Consider the following 23,391-nt stretch of genomic DNA (forward strand, 5'->3'; position numbering starts at 1 on the left):
GATTAAGCAGAGCTGATTGACCGAGACTAAAAACACTGGGTTATTTTCTCCTGCGGGGGTCTTTGACAAAGCCCTCCTCTCTGAACTCTCCTACTTCATTCGCTTGCAAATCACTGTGCCTGAACAGGTCTTCCTCCTCCAGCCCCAACCCTTGAGCCCTGCAGCGCCATCGGCGGAATATCTCCCTGCGTGGGGGACGTCTCTTATTAATCAGAAACGCTGAATGGAAACCAATCAGACAGAGAGTTTCTTTGGCTTCAGCTTCCTGCCTGTCTGAGTTAAAAGTGATGCTCGAAGAGGGAGGCACACGGAGATGCATGAAGCTTCAGCTGTGAAGATACTATAAAAAGAGAAGAGTAGGAACGAGACAGAAGCCACACCGGAATTGTCAGTGCTGAGCAGGGCTGAACTCAGTTCCGCTACTAACCAAGGTAAATGCTATTTACTTTACCTGACAATATAATCTATTCAGTTTTTGCTTTCTTATAATGAAGTAGTACAAATACTGCTTTTCTCCTAGTTGCTTTATTTTGCACTCTCTCTTTTCCTCAACATTTGTTGAGAAGCAGGTAAGAATACATTTTGTAGTATTTGAATACGAGAGTAAGATGCTCAGTGGGGAAAAAAAACTTGCAATGCTTGCTTCATATTTTACTTTTACAAAACAGACACCTATTAAAGCTCTTTTCATCGTGCTCAAATTTGCACATGGAGCATTGCTATAAAAATAAAACTAAACTTCACATTGCATTTGTTGATTATGGGGGTGTTGAATTACTAACATCAATGTGTTTATGTATGCTATTATTATTCATTTGAAATGGACTCCTGGTTTTCTTATAACTTTTGCTTTAAAAATTTGAGTCAGAACTGTCAAAAATGAAGGCATCTTTATTCATTATTGAATGAGTAGCAATTTCTTCAGTTTTAATATTAAAATAAAATAATATATGAATAGTACAAATAACACATGTAGAGATGGACATAGGCTGTCAGGATTAAGGTAATCTGTATACCTCTCAAAGAAGATTTCTTCACATTTTGTGGCTTTCACTCAAGTCAACATTCTGAATGTGCACCTCTGTTGGCTATAATTGCTCTCCACTATCACAGGCAAATGTACCTTAATACAGTAAAGACTGGATAAAAATCACAGGAGGGAGAGTGTCAAAGGCAAAGTTGGCATTTTTTTGAAAGGATATGGACAGTGCAATGATTCGATGAAGCATTGTTTTATTTTTCTTTGCATACTCAACATAACCATTCATGTCATTTAAATTTTTAAACACATTAATTTCCAAGCATGATGAATTTTAACTACAAGGTTGTCAGAATTCTATAGTATTTACACGTAGATACTGTTAACAACATGTGTTCTCACAGTCTAATTTGAATACCAACAGTGCCTTTAAAAAAGTAATCACCTGTAGTAAGTAGCTAAATTCACATTTATTTGTATGATAAACTTTTGATGAGAATGTAGTGGACTGTAGATCTGAGGAGAACTTGGAAGTCTTTTCTCATGATCTATTGTCATTTATATTTTATTTTATAAACCTATGAGATTACTAATAAAGATTTTTTTCACAAGATTTTTCAAATCTATGTAGCATGTAAAAATGAACAATCTTATGACAGCAAACGTGGTAACTTTTGCATGGCAGGAGGAAATCTTCATTTGGCTCTTTATCTATGGAAAAAGAAGAGTTACCCATCTTCAGCCATAGCTGACTAAGAATGAATTTGATCATTCAGAGCTCTTAACTTGAAAAGAAATGTGTTTAAAATCTACTGCATTCAATGGAGGATAAATCTATTTTCATTGCCTGCTTCATTGCCTAGGCAATGCTATGCCACATGTAGGATACATTTGTGTAGCCATGAATCTGGTAAATCCAGGTTTGAATGGTAGATCTTTTAAAAGATAAAGAAAAGGAAATAACATGTTGTTTCAGCACATAGCAGCAACGAACTTAGACATAACACCAACCGTATACATTTGTGGTCTTGTCCTCAAACACATGAAATGAACTGAAGTTTTCTCAAAGAAAGAGTACAAAATAACTATATGCTCTTAATGTACAAAACCTGAGATGTTGGAATACTGCCAACTCTGTATTCGTTTGTTTTGAAAAATGAGAAAATGTAAGATAAAGTGCATGGTATGAGCAAATCTAATTCTGGAAATAATGAATAGAAAAAATGCTGTAGAGGAAGCAGATAGTAGTATCCATTTAAAAGTAATTCACTAACTTTAAGTCAGATAGATTTGGTAATACTAATAAAGCATTTCTGGAGTGAAAAAATATGACTTTCCTTTTATTACTCTAGCTGATAGCTTTTAAGGTAATTTTGAAATGGTCTTGCATAATTATTCACCATTATTGTATTCATTGCATATTTGAAATAAAAATGTCTTGTACCACTGCCTATGTGTAGCAAGATCACAGTATCAAACTTGGCTTTGAAATGATGGTTTTAAATGTAGTGTTGCTTGACTTGATACATTTTATGTTGGATCAGAAGCTCTTCTGAATGTCACCTTCCATGAAAAGATTTCATTTGGTATTTTTCTGCACCCCTGTATATACAAAGTTTAGTCAATAAAGTGTCCATTCTATGGTGCATTTACCATAATGCTTTGGACAATGCTTCAAATTGTTTAACATAAAATATATGAGAAATATGGCAATATATTGTATGCAAGAAAGTATAAATTTAGGTGAAAGTTAATTTAAAGAATACATGTGAATATGTCATGAATAAACATTGACTGTAATTTGTTCTCTATGACAATGAACAGTCTAGATGGATAATTACTTCATTAATACAGATGTTTTAATGTAATGGGTCATTAGTTTTCTATATTTTTTAAGACTACTTTTGTTTCCTCAAATGAAAATTTAAAGTATAAATATATCTAACATTTGAAAAAACAGAGTGTGATAACTTACAAAATGTCCAGTGTGATATTTTAAGTATTTATACTTATGGCTTCAACATCATACTTTTGATATTATAATACGGTAATATAAAGTATACTTATATTTTTATTACCATGTTATAATAGAATATCAAATCAATAGTAATATTAACTGTAGAATAAGTTTGTTTTATTGTCAAAATTAGACAAAAGTCTAGTTAAGTTCTTGGGTACTTTACTTTTTAAATAATCTACTTAATTAAAATTAAGTTTTCTTAAAGAACACAGCATGTGAAATAGGAGTAAAAAGGCATTGGTTTTAATTAGCTTTGTCTTTACCTGATGCTAAATTATAATAATTTTTCATTGCAGAACACGTTTCCTAAGATAATATAATTTTGTTCATTGTATCTTGTATATTTGTTTTAAAAAATGAGTTGTTTCTTAAAATATATCCCCCCCAAAGTCTCTTAATACCCATGATATTATCTTGTTTAGGTGTTTAAATAAAATTCTAGAACTTTAGAAAAGGGATTTTAACCACCTTCAACTCTGATATTACATGAGAAAATGGAGGTTTAAAACGATAAGATCATATGTCCAATGTTGTCAAATTGTATATTAAAATTGGCAACATTATGTGAAATGTTATTATGTGAAAATAATGTTGAATCACGAATATCATAGTTGGTATACACACACATACATGCAGTATTTAGTTGAAAACAGTATCTCCTGGATTGCTTTAAACATTCTGAAAAAGTTTTTTTTCTCTTATGAGTCACTTCAAATCCTCTGCCTGGAACCACCATTATCCTTATCATTAAAATATGGTAGGAAATGCACAGCGAGGAGAGTGTCTTTACAGCACTTTTATACATTTCCATAGCAGTCCTAATATGTTAATGCACTTATCACTAAATTTAGCATAAGAGATGGTCTCATGGCCCCATTAAGAATGCAAAGTGCCTAAATAACGGCATGATCTCTGGAGCCTAACCAAGATATTTTATATTAGCACTACCAAGAAACACCTCCCCAGACATAAAAGTCATGATAATGGATCTTACTGCTTAGGAAGGGAAAATGGTAACCTCATAAGGTATTGTTTTTGTTGCTGTGAGGTAGGTATGTGTGCACGCATGAGTGTGTAGGAGACAAAGAGACAGAGACAGTGCCAGAGAGAGGGACACACACACACACACACACACACACACACACACACACACACGCACGCACAGAGGAAAAGAGAGAGAGATTTATTTTCAAGAGGAAAGGTGGGGAAAAGGAGAAGACCTGAATATTTCCTGAAAGTGACAGAGTTTTTCTTTTTTTCCTTTTCTGTGCTTTTGCATTACTTTGCCAAATTATAAATCAATTGCAAGAGAAATGAGTGCTCTTGTATTCTGTTTCTCGTCAAGGGCAAGATAAGTCTTGGTCTTTCTAATTAATCAATGAAACACCAGAGTGTATGATTGTTTCACAAGTATGAATTAAAAAGCTTGCTTTTCATATCACTTTTTGAGATTAGCTTTATAGTTGTGAAGAGCATGGATGACTTCATTAATTTTTTTACTCCGAACACTTATTCAACTTCTAATGGAAATAGTGGCTCATAGTTTCTATTTGATTTTTGAGTTTAAAGGCGAAAGTCTTCCTAAATGTATTTAAGAAACAGATATACCTGACAGAATTTATATTGGAATATGCTAAGCTTATTATACTTTGTTTATTATTAATTAAGTATCCAATGCATAATGAACTTCTTCCCCATATTTACTGAAACCCAATTTTAGGAAAGTCATAATAAGCAAGAAACAATATTCACAGGAAGCCAGTATAACAAGGGAGACAACAACACGGGTAACAATGTGTGGTCTAAGTAACTAAACACCAATAACCACTTCCTGTGACAAAAGACATATGAAATATTTTGTTTTCTAAAACTGGAACATTGAACCTGAAAGTTTCCAAGGGGAGTTTTCCCCCAGATAATCAAGTAACTTCATCATCTATTATTTTTCTACTAAAATAGGCTACTGCAATAATATAATGTTATTGCCAGAAACTTTTTAAAAATATTCACTTCTGTGTGTTATGAATACTTTAAGATGCAAAGAATATATCATAAATTCAAGAAATTGAAATTTTCTCTTTTTCACTGCAGTGGTAATTAAATCACAGATGAACCGTGTATCTGTAGGTATCTCTGTGTGTGTGTATGCTTGTGTGTGTGTGGACTCAAAAATATATGGAAAGCACAATTATTTCAATGTAAAAATTTTTAATAATAGTTCTAAATTATAACATTCATTATGCACTCAAAATCTCTTTTGTCAGGTGATGATAACTATTATATTATGAAGAAATAATGAAATTGGAACAATGTATATATTTTTTAATTTTGGAAAAAGTAAACTCAATTATAGTCCCTGTGTTATGGCTGATCTGGGTAAGAGTTTGAATAGGGGGGATAGACTCTCACCCTAACCAGAATTGTTCTCCTTTGAGTGTCTGAACTCTTGAAGACTTAATACAAATATAATCTCTTTACCCACTCTTATGATGGAAGTAAAGTACCATGTAAAGTAGTCAGTATAATGCTATCTCAAATATTATTCATAAAAATTAGATATTATTACTATCAGAAATGAAAATCCTTATTAGTGTTCATTTGTTATGTATAATACAAGGAAAGCACAGTTACATGGTGGAATTTTAAAGTATTTACTTGATCATTTCCCCTAGCTAGATCAAGGTATTTTATACTTATCTTACTGGGTAAATTATTTGCAAAATTGCTTTATATTGAAAATGTAATACTAAGATTAAATATCATTTCCTTATAAATAACAAGATACACACAATACTTAATATAACAATCAAGGATAAATAGTAGTATTATTACCACTCCTTCTAGATTAATGTTATAACCTATTGGTGCATTATAAATCAACTATGTGTGCATGTACTGAGAATGAATTAGATTAACTTGTAACTATTAAAAGAAAGATAATATTTTCCTTCTCCCCCAGATCTTGACAGTTTATCTAGATGATATGATATTTTACATATAGATTTAATTGTATTATGTTTAATGTAACATTTAGATTTTTATTTGTCTTCCAAAGATTAAACAATTAATGAACTATTACAATAATAGGTATGATTATGTATGCAAATCATATTTGTCTGAATTTTATGCTTAGCTTAATATTGAGATCTCTGATACAATCATTAACAACGAAGAATGTTATTCTCATACCTGCAATAAATCTATTTTTCCTTATTATAAAATTAACTTTGGTCAGTTTAAAATAGGTAGGTCTATTAAAATACAGTAGGTGTCAATAATAAACATCCTTTTTTAATATTGCATTGTTATTTTACACATACTGTCTGTATCTACATATTTATCTCTATCGACATAGATATAAAGCTATGTATGATGGGTCTCAACTTCACTACTTTGGGCTTGAAACCCATGTTAAATTTCATTTTCAATGCCTAAATATGGAATGTTACTTAAAATAAGAAACTTCCAACTTTGGAATTTTATATGATTTTAGAAAATTAAGAAGCAAATTGTTCTGATATTATTTAAAAAATAAGTATATGTCAGGAAACTACTTGATATAATTACTTATACCCAAAGATGAATATTGAAACTAATGAAACCAAATGATACTGTGGAGACTAGGAAGTGGTGGGATGCCTTCTCATGCTCATGAGTAGAGTCACACAATTTGAATTTACTAATGAGGCCATCCTGGGTGTCTGACATCTTCCCAGACTGATGCTGCTTTTAGGCTTGCTGCTAAACAAATGAAGCATTGCCTTTGGGAATCACCGCAACCCTTTATTTAAACATAAGCATGAAGGGGTGTCTGCATACCTCAGTCGGTTAAGCCTCTGACTTCCACTCAGGTCACGATCTCATGGTTCGTGGGTTTGAGCCCCACTTTAGGCTCTGTGCTGACAGCTCAGAGCCTGGAGCCTGCTTCAGATTCTGTGTCTCCCTCTCTCCCACTCGCCAGCTCACACTTTGTCTCAATCTCTCTCTCTCTCAAAAATAAATAAACATTAAAACTTTTTTAAATAAAAAAAAAATAAACATGAACATGAAGATTCTTCTCCATTATACCCAAGAGTAAATTGTGTTTATGGAAGTCTTATGTTAACAGTAAGCTTTAAATATATTCAGGGAGGAACAAAATGTTATTTCAGAATAAAATTGTCATTTGTAAATATGTTGCATTCATTTCATTTGCCATATTTATAAATTGTACTCTTCTAAAATTATAAAAAAATGTAAATAAACAGCCCATGGGAAAAGAATGTGAAGAAATTCTACCTGGAATGAAAATCTTATCCAGATTATAAGCTTGGACAAACATACCCCTAACGATTTATAAACAATATTTTGTTCTATAAAATATGAAATTGAAATCAGATTTTAGAAAATAAGTAATTTTAAATTATAAAGTTCTATACATATGCAATAAAATACAGTGGCTTTCTACCAATAAGAGATGTCTTATAAGCTATCAGTGATATATATATTTTATTAAAATTACAGTTTTAGACAATATTTCAGTAGTAATGATTTGATGTTTTTATTGTTTCTTATACCTTGCATTTCACTTCTATACCCTAGATTTTTTTATGAAACTGTTCTTCAATTATCTCCATTATGAGAAAAATATTTAAGGCATTAATTAATCTGCTACAAGTATATTTTCCACTAATTTGGTATATAGGAAAGTAAGAATATGTCAAAATTACAGAAGGCATTTTTAGTATCTAGGATGTGATTGAAAAGTTTTAAACTACATATATACTAATAAAATATATCACATGATATACTAATAACTATATAACTGTACATGTGCATATATGATACACTAGTAAGTTACTATTTCTAATATGCTTGGTGACATGTTTTATATTTTCCCCTTAAAATATAATTATAATATGTAGGGAAATATATTACATCCATCTTTTATCCTTTCTCTTATGCTTTAAGTTTAAATCATTTGGTGGCTAACATAGACATCACTTAAAATGTGCATTATACACTGCCTTCTATCAACTTGAGTACAAATTTATAATGATTCATAGAAAGCAGATTGGTCTTTTCCATGCAATGAACTGCAATGATTTATTTCTCTTGCTGTTTTTCATGAACATGTGCTTTCTTATCTTCTTGAAATTTTAGACTTGCTGCTACTTCCGGTTCCCCATTTACTGCTTTGCATTGATTCCCTTATCATAATTGTCCATCCCCACTCTTACTCCACCTCAAAGATGGTCTCCATTTAACTACCAGTGTCTCTGTCTTCCTTAGCTTGGCTTGCATTGTGAGGAGATTATTCAGTGAACTGTAACAAAAAAAGTTGCTTTGCCAACATGAGAAATTCCTTAGATGTGGAGCTGATAAACACTGATCAATATAACTGTGGACAATTTTAGAAACACTTCTCCATTTCACCTTCTCCATACTTTCATTTTCTCATTGACTGGAAATGGGTCTTATAAGGAGTGAAGTATTACCAAGGTCACAGTTCATTAAGAAGAGATGAGTAGAACAAGGCACTTACTGTTACTGACAAAAGATTTGACTGTAAGTCCAGGAATGCAGTCTGGCATATGGATTTTGGAGAATTATTAAGAAAAATTAGGCTCGAAAACCTAAGGCTACCCTTACATTCTGAAGTGTCATAAGGTATGTGGTTGAGGAGACAAATTGGAAAGCTGTTTTGATGTTGATTGGTTGGCGTCAGGAGTCCCAAAATAGATGCATACAAACTTTTCATATTAAGAAGTTGATCTCTGTCCCATGTCTATGTAGCAGACATGACAGTCTGTCTTAGAGTTTGCAGGTGTAGGAAGAAGCAATGCTTCTCATAACATGAGTACAATAAGGTAGTATCCTTAGTGTGCACAGTCTATTCAGAATCCTGTATGTAACCTTTGTTCTTTTCTTTTAAATTCACCTTCAGGAAAAAGACCTTCAGATTCTTTGCAATAATTAATTTATTAATCCACTGGATGACTATTTCATTTTCTTACCTTTGAACTTACTCACTGAGGCACCTGCTCTCAGTCCCCATGCTCTGTGCTGTGGTGAAACAATGCTGGGGAGACCTTCTTATGGAGGCCACTATTGTTTCCAAAAACGTCAGTTGTTAGAGAGTCTCTTCTTGCCATACATGACAACATTTATCTGCCTGTAACTACGCTTTTTATTTTGTCTTAGCCTTGCCCGTATATAGTTTGGAATCATTATTCCACCATTATCTGATAGCATTAATCTCAAAGAAAACTGTCGATCTTTTGATTGGTCTTCAATATAAACATCCCTTATTTCCTCACTTTTAATACAAGTAACATTTTACAGACTCCCTACTATTCTAGTTACCCTGTATGAAATGAACTTTTGCTTGATGCTGTCTCTAAAGTTGAAATAAAAAAAATCTTAATGTGAAATATGGAGCACACAATAACTGGGACCAAAAACTCCCTTTTAAAAGCTACTTTTTAAATTAAGTTAAGAGCATGTTTTTATCCCTTCTCACTGCTTCCATGACATACACACAAACAATTTTCTTTATACTTTACAATTATTTTTATAAGATATTTGCAAGTTCTGAGAGATTTAATCCTTGTCACATCTTACGTTGATCTCTTTCTATCAAGTCCTTGGGATACTCTAAGAGTCTTAATATCTCTTTGCTGTATTATTATAATAACCTTTTAATTACTCACCTCAACAACAATTGTCCCACAAAGCAGACTTTTGTAAATTAAGAATATGCTCTAGTAACCCTCTCTCCTATTACCCCCAGCCCATAATCCCATCACATCTAGAAATAAATCAAGACTTCTTAGCCTTGAGTCCAAGTCTTCAGCTGTTGGTTTATTTTATGTTTTAACTTTTTCTGCTAAATTGGGACTCTTGAAAATATGGCCACAGGCTTAAGGAGCCCAAAGTTTATGCTTAAAACGATCAAAACTATTCTGAAATCTTCACAGAAATACTGTATTTATGATTTAGTATAAGTTCCCAGGAAAAAAATCCAAAGCTTTCATGATATTCATGGAATTTTCATATCACCCCAGAATAAGATATGGACTGCTTAACTTGAATCCATAAAATTAAAATAGCAATATTTAATAATACTGCTTTATTGGAATAAGAGTAAAAATTAAGTATGCTGGTCATGTCAGTAGACATACAGTTTCTTCCCAGCTCCATTTACTTGTTCTGTTTTGTTGGTAGGTTATCTTCACTGCTGGCCATAAATTGTCTCACATATGAAATGCAATAAACAAAAAGTTTAGAGAGGTAATATTTCATGGTTGGAAAGGGCAAACAGAGTCCTGGGGTTAGACATCCAAAGTATTTGTGTTTGAGAAAGTCTTTAAAACCTCGGAGCTCTAGGAGCTTACTGTGTTAAATTATGGTATTAGCAGTATCTACTTTTTAATGTATTATGAGGAAACATGATTGTTCCTAGAATAACTTCTGTGATTACTATTATATTATTAAGAATATTAGTGCTCAGGTTCATTATATTCAGGTAAAAATTATTGGGACTCTCCATATAGAAAAGCACAAGAGACCTCGTTTAATTTGATTAATTTCTTTGTTCTTGAAATTAGGTAAGATAAATCTAGAAGCCAGTTCCAGCATTATGAATATACATATTCATATATGTCATATGACTCCTTTAGTTGACAAAACATGCAATGAAATATTTTATGTGGTAAATTTATATTAAAATTAATTTGGAATATTTACTATCATAAATAAATAGGATAAAGTTTACTGCTTGAATTGGAATAGGTATATTACACTTGGATCTTGGAGACAGGAGTGAGTTATAAAAGCCTGTTAAGTATAGGTAACATTAGACAAATTTTCAATGGTAATAAAATTTCATAGTATCTCATATTATCACATATTTTTTCATCATATATTTTATTGCCAGGTATTTAACTTTCCTTTTCCTGCATTTTTATGGTTTCTCCCTTTTATTCATTGATTTACATTAATGAGTATAAAGTGAATGACATTCTTGACCTTAAAATAAATAGAGCTTATAAAGGTGGTTTATTTGTATCAGAATGTTACTGTAGTTTGAAAAAAAGAGTTCAAACAAAAATGGTGGTAATGATTGCTTGTGAATAACATTCATTAAAATTAATGGAAGTGGGGGGCCTGGATGGCTCAGTCAAGTCATGATCCCAGAGTTGTGGGATCAAGCCCTGTGTCAGGCCCCGCATTGGGCACATGTTGGGCCCTGCATCAGGCTCTGTTCTTACAGCAGGAGCTTGCTAGGATTCTCTCTCTTCCTCTCTTTTTCTCAGTCTGTACTCTACTTGTGCGCTCTCTCTCAAAACAAAGAAATGTAAAAAATTTTAATTAAGTTGAAAATTATATTTGTGGTGAATGTTAACAATTTGGTAAATTATCCTTAATCTGTGTTAAATGGAGTTAATGTTATTTATGAAACACTGAAACCATTTTAAGTTATATTACTACCTAAATTTGTTCTAAAATCAGGTATGGTTGCCAAATATTTATTCGATGTTTACTATGCATGTTGCAATTTTCTGGGTGCTGAGGTTACAGCAGGTAATATGGTAGAAGGGATTATATCACAAGAAGGTATTCTCTGGAAGAGTGACACAAATAATAAAAAAGATAAATGTGGTATTGATAAATACTAAGACAGTAGGCAGTGTGGTGGAGAGTTACGGGAGGGGTATGTAGAACCGGTTGTATGAGGAAAGTTTTTCTGAGAAGGTAATAATTTGAATTGATTCTAAGTGGAGTGAAGGAAATACTATGAGAAATGTTATTTTAGGTAGAAGAAGTGGCGGATTCAAAAGCCTGCAATGTTAACAAATTTTGTTCCTTTTATAATATGCTCCTGATTACAGTTAATAGTAAATACAAACACTACATTGTTAGGCTTATTTAGATACTTATAAGCTTTGTAATAACAATATGAACTGAACATTTTCCAGTTTTCATAGTAATGGTACATTAACAATAACCTAAATTCTTATTTTTCTTTTTTGCTTCATTAAATAATTTCAATATAATATATTTATTTTTCACGTACATAAAGTTAAAGTTTCATTAAATGTTACTGTTCATACAGTGGGAATTTCAGATAGCTACTGTAGAGTATTTAAATATTAACTAGGAGTGTTCAAATTACTAAGTTGTCTAGTTTCTCCCATTAAAAGTAGCAGTCTCACTCAAGAGGAGGCAGGGAAAAGTGAGGAAAACTAATATGCCTGCATATAGTTCTGAATATTTCTATATTATTGTCTATAATAATAAGGGACTGTTGTTAGTCTTACAAAAGGAGATCCATAACATTGATCCTCCTTTATCCTAAGGAGGTTCTACCCTTTTTTTTTAAATTTTTTTTAATGTTTTATTTATTTTTGATACAGAGAGAGACAGAGCATGAGAGGGGGAGGGGCAGAGAGAGAGGGAGACACAGAACTGGAAGCAGGCTCCAGGCTCTGAGCTGGCTGTCAGCACAGAGCCCGACGCAGGGCTCGAACCCACGAACATGAGATCTGACCTGAGCCGAAGCCGGAGGCTTAACCGACTGAGCCACCCAGGCGCCCCTCTACCCTTTTTGAAGGCACTAGAAATAGCACAGTCTGTCCTAGAGTTTTCTCAAATGACTTTAAATGTGGATTCCTTCCTATCTGTGTGAGTTTATATTGAACATGATTTTCAGACTTCTACAACAGTTTCCAAAAGAAAGAATCTAATCATGTGACTGAAATTCTCTAACTCTGAGGGTGTTTCTTCTGCCAGTTCTGCTTTCGTCACTTTGTCTGTTAGGTTACACCTACCTTTATTTTCTGACACTGTACTGGTTTCTCTTTCTTTTTCACTGATTTCCTCTGTTCAAGGACATCCAGTTAAATTTCCTGAGATAATTATATTAAAATAACACTTATTTCTTTGTACCAGCGCGCTAGACAATCTTTTGGTTGGTATTCAATATTTTCCTGACCATACCTAAATTAGATAACCCCAGTCATCATCTCTTGGGTCTTGGATAAACAATGTATCGACTGAAAAGTGACCTTTACCCGCACAAAGACTGGCTGGACACCCGTCTTTAAAAGGACCAGTGGACATAGCACTCAAGGGATATTGAGAGCTCTACAACCTTTGTACAAAGTAAACCGTTATAATAACAACATTCTCCCCCAAATAACATGTAGATAAAATGCTTCTCATCCTACTTAATAGTGTTTACTTGGCTAGAATGTATTTGATTGTTGTAAAATAAAAATGGAAATATGGCAATTTGGAGTTTGAGGATTATATCAGAAAGTTTATTGGTTGTTTTCAATGGGGAAATATAAGAGTATGAGTGTTTTGGGTGGATTATGGTTTCGGTGAATTATGTTTGGTAAGATTTACATTGCTTAATTATGAAACTGATTCATATACCACATTGGAAGGCATGATATTTATAACTTTTGGTCTGGGCCTAATTCTGTATGTACTAACTCCCTGCTTCCTCCTCTTCTAGTCAAAATCAGCCTGTCCTTAACTTGAGCTACAAAGTAGGGAACAAATCTCTACAGAGTAGGAAGAAATATTTACCTAAAGTTTAATTTTAATCATTAAGATCTCAGATTCTTGAACCGGAAACACCAGTTCCACCTTTTGTCTCTACGGTGGTCTCAATTAGTCTATTTCATCTTTTTAAATTTCAGTTTCTTCATGTGAAAATGTGGATAACTGTATTCATTAGGATTGTTGTCAAGAATATTTTGATAATACATGCATCAAAGTGCTTATCATAGTAGCCACTTAATATATATTAATTTTGCCTACTATTATTATTAGTAGTAGTAATATTATGTTCACAGTATACTCAAACTCTCAGTGTCTAAGAGTCTTACAGTGAGAATTTTAACACTATATTTGGGAAAAGTAGTTATAATATTCTGAACATGTTTTTAGGACTTTCCATGTCTAGACTGCTAAAAGAAGTTAAAAAATAATTATACCACCAAATAATTGATGGAAAGATGCTTTTGAAGTATGCTAGGATTTTACTTGATTAGACAACATATTTTCTCCAAAGAAATATACACTGGCTTTTAAAATACACATATGGCATATACCATATGATCAATCATGGATGCAGAGAGTAGGAGTAACAATAAGAACATATTGAAAAAATTAAAGAAATGTTAAAAATTAATACTCTTAAAGGACACTAAAAAAACCCACTCCTAATTATAGGAGTATGAAAAATGTTTGAAAATATATGAAAAATATGATTCTTGGAAAATATTTGTTCAATTTTCATTATTAATAAAATAGAGCCAAGTTATCATAATGGTTTCTAATGATATTAGATGCTACTTTAAGATGAAAAAACATAATTCTTTAAAATGTGATCTCTCTCTTGGAAGGGAGATTTTAAAAGCATGATTCAATATAATCAAGGATTATTACAGCAAGAAGAAACCTAACTGACTTGACTAACCTGTTTGACTGATTTTGCAGGTAAGGATAACAAGACCCTGAGAAATTTGTTCAAAGTGATCCTAGAGGAGAAAAACCAAGAGTAATCCAGGGCTCCAGGAATAGATTATGTGATTAAGATTATTTTATCAATATAAACCATTATATTTTTCCAAAGTTGTTTTTGATTCATTACCCTATACATTTAAAATGCGGCATGCAGGTGAGCATGTGTAGCTAAAGGTGAAAAATAACCACAATTTGATTCACTGCTCTGGATGGACCTGGTTGTCTCTACAAACCTTGCTGAAAGAATAGGTGAACCAAGTGAACTCTGCATGTAGAGAAAGAAAAGAGATTTATGCCAAGTGATATGCTGCTGAAAAGAACTAAAATGCAACTGACTAATCATTTACCAAATTTTACATGGTGGAATTTTACTCCAAGCTGGTGTGTTAAAGAGAACAATGGGTGGGAAATAAAAAGACCAGAGAATAGGGGATGTCCATTCATTTATCAAACTGGGATTTAATTTCTTCATTCTAAAAATTATTGACTGGAAAACATCTAAGGGCATTATTAGTTCCAAAGTCAATGGATCTTTGCTTAAAATAAGTACATTAAACTTTCAATTGTTTCTCAAACAAGCTTCCAGCTTGTGGGGAAACAAGACAGAACAATAGAAATAATGGAAATGCTTGGTAGTATCCAAAGGTCTGGATATCATGTTCTAATGCCTGGCCGTCTTGACATTTTCTTTCTTTCTTTTTAAAGCGTCTTTTGAGAGAGAGAGAGAGAGAGAGAGAGAGAGAGAGTGAGCGAGTGCATGAGCGCAAGAAGGGGAAGGGCAGACAGAGAGAGGGAGAATCCCAAGCAGGCTCTGTACTGTCAGAACAGAGCCCAGTGCTGGGCTGGAACACACAAACTGTGAGATCATGACCTGAGCCGAAATCAGGAGCTAGATGCCTAACTGACTGAGCCACAGAGGCACGCCAAAGACATTTTCTAAGATGTGGATTCCTCTGTCTTAGGTCTAACTGCATCTGTTCAATTGACCCTCTCCATATTGCCTAAATGTCTTCCACTGATAACCAGAGTGTCCATGTATAAAAAGAATATGATATGTAATTTCATCGTTGTCCACACTTATTCAGAAGTGTATCCTTTGGTCATGTCTACAGCACCATTCTGTGTCACACTGTCTGTTCACAACTATAATAATGAATTCAAATTATCAGCTGCCTAAAAGAAATTCAAGATTCAGTCACATATTTTAAACCATTTTTTGTGTCCAGATAATTAGTGTAATCTGCTCATTTGATTGAATTTATGTATATAGCTGCAGTTATGAAATTGTGCTATTTTTGCATTATTTATATATACAAATTATTTCTATATTATAGCAAAGATTGCACAATGTGGAACAATTTGTTAATACAACTGTTCAAGCTGTGGGAAAAAAAGAAAGTATGTCAGTTTGCCAATTTTAAAGATAAAATTGGATTCATTTGAAGAACAAACAATTCTAATGTCAAATGAATCCCTAAAAAAATCATTTGATTTGTAGAAGACCAGATTTTTTGAAAAAGAAATTAAAGGTCAGTAGTTTCTTTGAGACATTATATATTGGAATATCTTAATAAACTATCCTTGGATGCCATATTATTGATTTATGTCAACAAATCACCTGTTGGTGAACTTAGGTTTTAGACCCCTCAGTAAAACCTACATATAATTATTATCCTTAGCCATGTTTTATTTGTAGTGTAACGAGAGGAATAAGAAAAGCATGAATGTGTAAGATAACTTCTCCCAAATCACAAAAGAGCAACACCCCCTGTTTCAATGTAATGTCTTGAGAAAACATAACAATGCCAATATCTGATAGTCAATTAAACATTTTGCCTTCACAATCTATTTACATGAAAATTAATTATTTATAGGTAAATTATCTCCTCTCCTTGTGATTTCCTAATGGAGTTAGATTTCTTTCTGACGTTCTGAAGAAGGAAATTAATCTATTCATTAATTAAATTAATCTCATCGTAAAATAACATTTTGTAAAAAGGAAGTACAGATTCTGTTTTTCTTTGGCACTGAACCTGTATTTATAACGTTATCTTGCCCTAGTCTATGGGGAAACTGGATAGCAGCTGTGTTAGATAAACTACACAGACAATTAGCATACAGGATCTCTTTGCCAATGATATTGCGGAAGTTATGTAAAATATTACATATTCCGGGCATAAGTTATATAGATGCCTCATGCTTTATATTATTTTTAAGTGTTTTCATGTACATGGAAACTATGTCAACATTATTATTCCTATTTATATAAGTGTAGAGATAAATCACGTGATACAAGTTACCTGAGGCTTATGTGATTCCTCCTCTTCCTATAGACTCACTATTAAGGGATTTTACTTCATGTATCTCCCACCTTTTATAATTTATTTTTGTAATTATATTCTGGTTGAAAAAATAATTTTCTTCTAGAGAAATATACAATCCTAAGACCATAAACTAATTATAGTACCAATATCAGACAAAATTTACATCCAAACACAGTGTGCAATTCATATGTGAATCGGATTCAAAATCTCAGTCATAAAAGCAAGCTATTAGCACAATACTTTAGCTCCCTCTTTTGGATGGCCCTGACTGCAATACAAAAATATGAGAAAGTGCCTTCATATGTCCTCTTTTCTACTGTAATTTTATATTTGAGGTAACATTTATTCCATTATTCAACTGCATAAAATTAACCATTTAAATTAGTTTTCTATTAAAAATAGTCAAATATACTTCTGTGTTTTTTTTTTACTGGTTGAATGCTAAGTTATGAACACTTACTTTTAAAAATGTATTTTGGCATAGTGTTTTAATATATATGATTTAGAATGAATTAATGTTTATTTACTTTTATAAGGATTTTCAGTCCTATTTCCCTACACAAAATATTTGAGTTCAGTTGTGTTGTAAACTGTACTAGTTATCCTTAAAACATGTAATAACCAAGAAAGATTTTTAAAAGTATTGAACACCACATAGTAAAAATGGGGTAACTGTTCTAACTACTTTCAGTACTGACATAAAAAGTAAAACATCAAGATATATAAAACTAATACTTTGTGAAAACTCTTAGATATACATGTCATGTGACTATATATATACATGTGTATATTTATATGTGTATATTTATTTATATGTACAGGTAATCTTTGAACAACACAGATTTGAACTTCATTGGTTCACCTATATATGAATTTTTTTCAAAAATACAGTATCATACTGTAAATGTATTTTCTCTTAATGATTTTCTTAACAATTTTTCTAGTTTATTATAAGATTACAGTATATAATACATATAACATACAAAAAGTGTGTTAATCAGCTGTTTATGTTATTGATAAGGCTTCTGGTCAACAATATCTATTAGTAGTTAAGATTTTGAGAAGTCAAGACTTATATGTGGATTTTCAATTGGGTGGAGGTTTGTTGCCCTTAACCCTCACATTGTTCAAGGGTCAATTTTATATAATAAATACTTAAAATAGTTAGTATTTTAAGTACTACTCAGTAATCAAGATGATCATACAAAATTATGAGCATATATATCACATACATCAATTTTTCAATATAGTAATGAGCCTCTCCATATCTATATTGTCATCTGTAACAGCAGATGAATACTTAATTTTTCCATCCTTCGAAGCTCTTCTTTCCCTTCATAGCCAAATACCTAATTCTAGTTGTGTGATAAAAGCAAACCTAATTACCACTCTACCAATCATGTCTTCAAAATTTCTAGGAGTGTCTTAAGAATTCTGGATTTCACCTGTTACCCTTTGCTTAGGATTGCTCTCCAAGTTTCTCAGCTGATCTCAATGCCTAGCCCTAACTAAGCTCCTTCTTGCTTCCGTTAGCCCTATTAATACTAGCACAAAACAGCAATTAATAATAATATCATTTTACACCCTTTACAGAAGGATAAAAGGAATGAAGATAATGTTGGGAACCAGAAAGCATCTGGAAAGAAAAATCGGACATGCATCACATCCCTGCTCAATCTAAATTCCATAGTCCAGGTAGTTTTCCAGGACTTGACTACTGGCCATCTCCATCTTTTACTCTCAGGTGGCTGCTATGTAACTGGAGAACATTTCTCTAACCAACATATGTTACGTTGACACTATTATTTGGGAGTTCAGAATCCTCAGTCCTTCTCTGACTATGGGAAAGGATTAAGAGATGTAAAATAGATGTGCCTGGATGGCTCCTTCAGTTAAGTATCAGACTCTTGATTTCAACTCAGGTTATGATCTCACGATTTATGAGATTGAGCCTTGCTTGCCTAGGGCTCTGTGCTGACAGTGGGGATTCTGTTTGGGGTTCTCTTTCTCTGCCCCTTTGCTGCTCACTCGCATGCACATTTTCTCTCAAAACAAGTATTTAAAAATAATCAAAATAATTTAATGATAACATCTCAAAGATGCCAACTTTTTAAAAATGTTTTTATTTCCTTTTGAGAGGGAGGGAGACAGAGTGTGAGAGGACGATGACAGGAAAATACAGAATCGGAAGCAGGCTCCAGGCTCTGAGCTGTCAGCATAGATCCTGATGTGGGGCTCAAACTCACAAACTGCAAGATCATGACCTGAGCTGAAGTCGGATGCCCAACCTACTGAGCCACCCAGGCACCCCTCAGAGATGCCAACTTTTAAACAAAATTTTATATTACTAAAGAGAAAGATTAATGTATGACATATGAGCATTTGAATTTTTCCATCATTTAATCTATATCTACATGATTTAATGAACTCCTTGAGAACAGAAAGAACTTTCATAAAGACAAACCATACATTCTAATAGTAGAATCTAAAAGAAGTATGCTATTAATTTTGTCAATATTTTATCAGTAATAACTACCCATGGGTTAGATTTATTTTATACTATTTTTATCTCTTAATTTTAGGTATATATAAAAATACTTAATTTTCTATATATTTAATATGTGGTTAAGGAAAGGTGGTATATATCTGAGAAACAGTCTTTATATAATACGTGAAAATGAAATTTATTTAGTTCTTCCTTTTTTATGTTTTTGTTTAAATTCTAGTTAGTTAACTTATAGTGCAATTTTGGTTTTGGGGGTAGAATTTAGTGATTCATTACTTACAGATAACATCCAGTTGTAGGTGTTCCTTTAAATAAATGGAAGCCTAAATTAGTTTGAATGGCTTTCTTTTTGGTGCATTACCCCTATTTATAAAACATACCATTTGCAACATAAAAATTGATCCAAATAATTTTCTGAGAAAGATAATGGTTCTTAAAATTTATTTTAAAAAATGAATAAACAGAATTAATGTGTCTCAGCCTTACTAGAACTAATGCCAGCCTCTATTATGAAAATTAAAGATAATAGAATCCCTCTCTCAAACACATATAAACCATACTTGGAAAAGAGCATATGTATTAGGAAACAGTGGGCCTGAAGTAGAAAGGGTAGCATGGGTTCAAGGATGGCTCTCTGAAAAAATGAGCAGAGGGACTGAACTTGATGTAGGCAGCAGCACCAGAGACTCCTTTAACAAGGTAGATCAGAGTTTACAATCATGTGCTCTGAAATGAGATCATCTGATTTCCTATTCCAAGACTGTCATATCCTAACTCTAATCCTAGGGAGGTAATTTGATTCTCCTGAGCCCAAATTTCTTTATTTGTATAAGCAACCCATAATAGTCTTCCCAATATGTTCATTCATGAGGCTCAAAGAATTATACTTGAAAAGTATGTGTTGATGATGATCAAGTAGATACAATGTACAAAAAGTATTTTAAGAAAAGTACTTTTAGGTATATATGTCAAATCAAAGAAGAGCCAGATTTAGGAGAAATAGAAAGAAAATATGAAAAATTTTGAGGTGATGAGTTTCTGTATTTATTAAACTTGAAGCTTGTCATGTTGGAAAAGAGAAGTCAACAAGGAAAAAAATGGTAAAACTTGGTAACAGGCTGGCACTTGAAATCCAAGTGACCTGAATACAACCCTTTAGAAAACAATAAGGGTTATTTTGAGTGAATAAAAATATGTTTTATCTATAGTGATTAAGAAATAAGGTGTTCTTTGAAGCTTTCAATCTGCTTCCTTAATATTTCTCTCACTTTCACCAAAATTTCATAAATAAAAAGTTATCATATCCTAAGTTTTTTATTCTTAAAAGCGTTTTTAAAAGTTGGTTAAAGAAAACAGAATTCCATTTCCTGGACAATTCCCACAATCCATTTTAGCTACTCTTGAATTTAAACTACTACTTAGGAGAAAATTATGTGATCTATCATGTTAAATTTCCTCCAAAAATGGATGGAACCAAATTCTCAGATTCTTAAATTCAACCATTGAAAAATTCAAAGTTTACAAATAACTAAACTCAAAGCATTCTTATAAGATGAATATCATATAGGTTTTTAAGTATATTGACTAAATGAGTTCTTCTTCTGAATCGATAGTCAAATGTAAAATTCACAATAGTTGAAAGTTTTATATATAAATCTTATAATTGTGTTTACATTGTGACATTTCAACAATCTCTCCCAACTTTATCCTTCTCCTCAACCTTGTATAGTCTATTGGTTCCAGAACTGTGTTATATAATTGATTTGTGAATGTATGGCCCAAATCCACACTTGACACTACATCAAAGTTCTGAAAAAAAAAAAGATAAATTTACTAACAATAGGTACTTATATGCTGGTACTAACTGTTAGAGATTTTTTGAGAGTGACAATATCCATTTCTAAGAATGGATGCAATTAAGGGAAAAAGAAACTGCTCAAAATCTGTAAAATGTAGAAATGTTATAGGATAGATTATCTGACTAATAAAATTATGTAAAATGTCAGTAGATATTGTATATGTCTTTATACATTCCTTCTGCCTATTTAGTTACATTCGTTCTGAGGATGACATCGTGATGATGATGATGATGGTGATATCATTAGATTAGGATGACAGAATCAGGAACTAAAACCGATTTTCATTGAGTTATTATATGACCCACTGAATGTGCTGAATCACAGTGTTGTTGACAAAGGTGACTCTTACAGGCTTAGTAAGCAGAATCCTATTAAAAAAGACAAGCTGTGTCAAGTATGTGGCAGAGTATATGGTTATAGTTTTATGCAATAAAAACAATAATTAAATAATTCTGTTAACCACTATTTATGTCCAAGTAACCAGAGCATACATTTTATAATTTATATTTAATATAATAGGATCTTTCTTAAGAGGCAATATTTGAGAATCTGTTTTTGGCTTTGATGAATATACCTCATACCTCTGATGCTTAATGATGCTATTTAAGTAGCAAACATATGTTCCTTTGGCAAATATATGAAGAAAAAAATAAAAAATAAACTGGTCTTCTCATGTGATGGATTTAAATGAGTTCCCTACAGAGAAGGATCCACAGCAAGAGGTGTAAGGGATTTCAGCTAGGCCTAATTTTAGGTTAACCCGAATGCATTTTTGCTTCTTTGTTTTCCTTTTACAGGAAAGGAAAGGTGTCCTAATGAAGATTAGTAGTGAGAGTGGGATTCCTTAAGGTGAGGATAATACTGGCCCTTGTGAATGCAATGGGTTGTAGAGATACTTCAGTCCTTTATTCACCTCTTTGAGCACAATTTCTAACTACATTTAAACATTTGTAACTTTACAGTCCTTAAAAAATTGGATTCAATTATGTGCAATATCCATAATATGTGTAAAGTGAAAGGTAACATGTTCAAATGGTTGAAATAGTTAGCTACAGTTAGGTACTCCATTGTGTCCCATCCTAGAGGCATAAAACAGGCGCAGTGAGTCATTTGAACCCTTGGTCCACCATAGTTCTTCACAAACCCCTGGGTAAATGATAAGGATAATTAATTTTTATTGTAAGATACTTTCGATTCACAGGTTCTTATTTATTGAAAACTTTCAGGAAACTTGGGGTAGCTGAGAACAGCATATGGGAATAAAAATAAAAATAAATCAATGAAATAAGAGATGCATTATGAACAAACAGTAATTACAGCTCATAAGAGGGGAGTATAATTGATTCAAGACTCTGCATGTGAGGTTGGGGCAGTGCAGTGGGAACACCCCAATAAGTCCTATAAGTGCCAATTTCACTACAGTGTTCTTTGACATATTGTTTTAACTCAAATCCCTTGAGTAGTTTCGTAAAAGAAAGGAAATAACCTATGCTAGTTACTTTATTGTCAATATTCATACTGTTTTATTTGGCTTACGGCACAGTGGTGGGTTGTGGCTACTAGAGCCAGACTCCCCTAGTATAAACCTCAACTACCACTGGAAAAGCCCAATGTCCAAAAGATCACAAAGAACACAGTTGCACCAAAGTGAGGTGTGTTACCTTCCTGCAACAAGGCACACTTATCATGGGAAAATTGGAAGTAATCTGGTCAAAGAGAGTTAGGATAGGCTTATTATAGAATTTGGGCGTATGCCAGGACATTTGGGAAGTGCTTACAAAAGCACAAATCAGCACTTGATTGGGCAAATCAGGGCAATTTTATAGATGTATATTATCTTCTATATAGAAAGCTGGAAAAACAGTTTGAGGTTGTCTTTGAAAAGGTAACCAGGAAAGAAAGATATTTGGTCATTTTGGGGTTATCTAGTGTCTCTGCTTTTGCCTTATCCATTCAAAGCTATTGAGTGAGTTCATCTGATGATGGTATTCTGTTAAATTGTTAGTGTTCAGCAGGGTAAACCATAGCCTAGCTCTTAGTCACCAGGCCAGGTACCAGCTGTCAGCTCTCAGACTTGAATTTTATTTTCTCCCTCACCACCTAATAAATGTTTATTTTGAGCAATTTATTTAAACATTGTGAACTTTCATATTTTTGATGTATAAAATCGGAACAATAACACC

General features: G+C 32.6%; 1 protein-coding gene across 1 annotated transcript in view; it reads left to right on the forward strand.

Moving 5' to 3' along the window:
* The first annotated feature begins 359 nt into the window (after positions 1 to 359).
* Positions 360 to 23,391, forward strand: part of CDH9 (cadherin 9) — a 128,782-nt gene continuing 105,750 nt past the window's right edge. Inside the window, exon 1 of the mRNA XM_029941547.1 lies at positions 360 to 431. The gene's annotated coding sequence lies outside the window, so the exon portion shown is untranslated. The remainder of the gene's footprint in view (positions 432 to 23,391) is intronic.

Source organism: Suricata suricatta, chromosome 6, assembly GCF_006229205.1.
Source record: "Suricata suricatta isolate VVHF042 chromosome 6, meerkat_22Aug2017_6uvM2_HiC, whole genome shotgun sequence".
Lineage (NCBI taxonomy): Eukaryota > Metazoa > Chordata > Mammalia > Carnivora > Herpestidae > Suricata > Suricata suricatta.